This window comes from Lutra lutra, chromosome 7, assembly GCF_902655055.1.
Source record: "Lutra lutra chromosome 7, mLutLut1.2, whole genome shotgun sequence".
NCBI lineage: Eukaryota > Metazoa > Chordata > Mammalia > Carnivora > Mustelidae > Lutra > Lutra lutra.
In genome coordinates this window covers 72356800-72359470 of record NC_062284.1, presented here as the reverse complement: position 1 = coordinate 72359470, position 2671 = coordinate 72356800, and the positions used below count along the sequence as shown (strand labels likewise).

General features: G+C 50.7%; 1 pseudogene; it reads right to left on the bottom strand.

Annotated features, from left to right (window-relative positions):
- Positions 1-1163: 1163 nt before the first annotated feature.
- LOC125104635 (histo-blood group ABO system transferase-like) lies at positions 1164-2423 on the bottom strand (annotated as a pseudogene).
- Positions 2424-2671: the final 248 nt, after the last annotated feature.

Sequence of the window (2671 nt, the reverse complement as noted above, 5' to 3'; positions counted from 1 at the left end):
ACCTCACTACTGGGAGAGTTGTTGGAAAGCAACAAGTCACAGAGGAATCCAAGGGTCTGGACTTGGTGTTTCCCTTTCCTGAGATGGGGACATCTGTGACAGGAGCAGGTAGCCTGCTTGGTGGGGGGTTGCAGGCCCCTGATGTAGACAGGACAGATGGGGTAGGTGAGGCTGAGACCTCACCTGGCATCTGGACTGAACTGGTCTTCAAAGCTGCAGATTGGTTGGGACCATTTTCAGGCTGAGAAGCAAAATGAGGGGAGCAGAGGAGACTGAGGAGGCTCATAACAGATATATAAAAAATTGCTCAACATCCCTCGACATGAGGAAAATACAAATCAAAACTATAATGAGATACCACCTTACACCAGTTAGAATGACTAAAAATAACATGACAGGAAACAACAAGTATTGGCAAGGTTGTGGAGAAAAGGGAAACTTTTCACACTGTTGGTGGGAATGCAAGCTGGTGCAGTCACTCTGGAAAACAGTACGGAGGTTCCTCAAGAAGTTGAAACTAGAGCTACCCTATGACACAGTAACTGAACTCCTGAGTATTTATCCTAATGATACAGATGTAGTGAAAAGAAGGGCCGCCTGCACCCCAATATTCATAGCAGCAATGTCCACAATAGCCAAATTGTGCAAAGAGCCTAGATGTCCTTCAACACATGAATGGATGAAGAAGATGTGGTCCATATATACAAGGGAATATTTCTCAGCCATCAGAAAGGATGAATACTGACCATTTGCATTGACATGGGTGGAACTGGAGGGGATTATGCTGAGTCAAGCAGAGAAATACAATAATCATATGGTTTCACTCATACATCAAACATAAGGAATAAGCAGAGGACCACAGGGGAAGGGAGGGAAAACTGAACAGGAAGAAATCAGAGAGGAAGACAAACCATGAGGGACTCTGGACTCTGGGAACCAAACTGAGGGTTACAGAAGGAAGGGGGTGGGGAGATGGGGTAGCCGGGTGATGGGTATTAAGGAGGGCACATATTGTGATGAGCACTGGGTGTTACAGGCAACTAATGAATCAGTGAACACTACATTAAAATCTACTGAGGTACTATATGTTGGTTAATAAATATAAATTTTAAAAATTAAATTAAATTATATTAGGGGTGCCTGGGTGGCTCTAAATTAATTAAATTAGGGGTATCTTGGTGGCTCAGTGGGTTGCCATGGCAGTGGCAAGGTGCAGGGACTGGGAGGGAAGACCCGACCACGGGCCATCTGGCTTTACTGCCATTGCAGGACCACTCCCAGCCCTACCAGAAGATGTCTGTCTAGAACCGGGAAGAAAATCTTTTCCCTTGATTGTTCTTTTTAAAGATGGTTGCTCAGCATTGACACAGAAAAACATCTGACATAAAACTGGAGCCATTCACAGCTGCAAATGACCCAGAAGTTATCAAAATGTAGTGACCACAAAGACAGGACCTTGTGTCCCCAGATAGGCCTCCTGTGTGTGGGTGCAGCTGAGGGCCCTGGACATGCTTGTGTCAGCAGGGTTGGGCTCCATGGTCTCCCTCAAGGGGACAGAAGTAGGAACCTGCTCTGACAGCTCTGCTCAGGACACCACCCCCTGATGGAGATGGGGACAGCCCCTCATGAGTCCCAGATGTCCTGGTGATTCTTGGGCATGGCCTGAATCTCAGCTTCTTCATGAAGGGTGAGGGAGGGCAACCCAGCCACCATGGGTCCCACAGGTCCTCCAGGGGATGGCTCAGCAGCCACAGGCCACACAGGTCCCTGATGTCCTGGTGATTCTTGGGCACAGCATGAATCTCAGCTTATTCATGAAGGGTGGGGAGGGCAGCCCAGCTGCTGCGGGTCCCACAGGTCCTCCAAGGATAGCACCTTGGTGGGCTTGTGGTCCAGCAGATACCTGTTCAAGTGGCTCTCATCATGCCACACAACCTCAATCCCATTGGCCACATCGACCCCCATCACCTGGTGACAGGCCAAGGTCAGTGAACCTCCACCACCAATGCCCAAAAAAGGCCCCCATGTAGTAAACATTGCCCTGGTCTCTGGGGATGTGGGCCTGGGGCTGTGGCTGGCACTGGTAACTGAAGTGTTCATGGGATACACGGTAGAATCTGGGATGCAGCATGCCAAAGAGAGGGGGCAGGATATCCATGCCCACATGGTCACAGAACTTCATGTCTACATCCATACACACCAGGTCATCCACCTCACAGAGGAAGTGCTGCTCACAGAAGCAGCTGTCTATGTGCTGCATGGACACATTCTGCCAGTGCGGGATGCCAGGGACCTCGAGGACCATCACCTCCAGCCCTCCCAGGGGGGCACACGGGTCCAGCAGCCTACTGGTCGGTTAGGACCTAGTAGGTGACCCTGTGTGCCAGCATGATGGGCTTCTCTGTCCTCTGCAGGTATAGCTCCAGGAAAAACACCTATCCACAAAGAGAGAGACAAAGCAGGAGGAGGGTCACTGTCAGAGGCTGGCAGTAGAACTCCAGAGCTGGGGGCCATGGGTGTGTGCATCTTCTTCAAGGGGGCAGGCCCTGGGCTGCTTTAAGCAACAGCCACTCTCCCAGCCTGGCCGGAGCAAGTCTGCTTGTGGGGCCTCCCTACCTTCTCCTCCCAGAGATGGGGGCCATCAGCACCCTATAATATAAAGGGGAGCCTG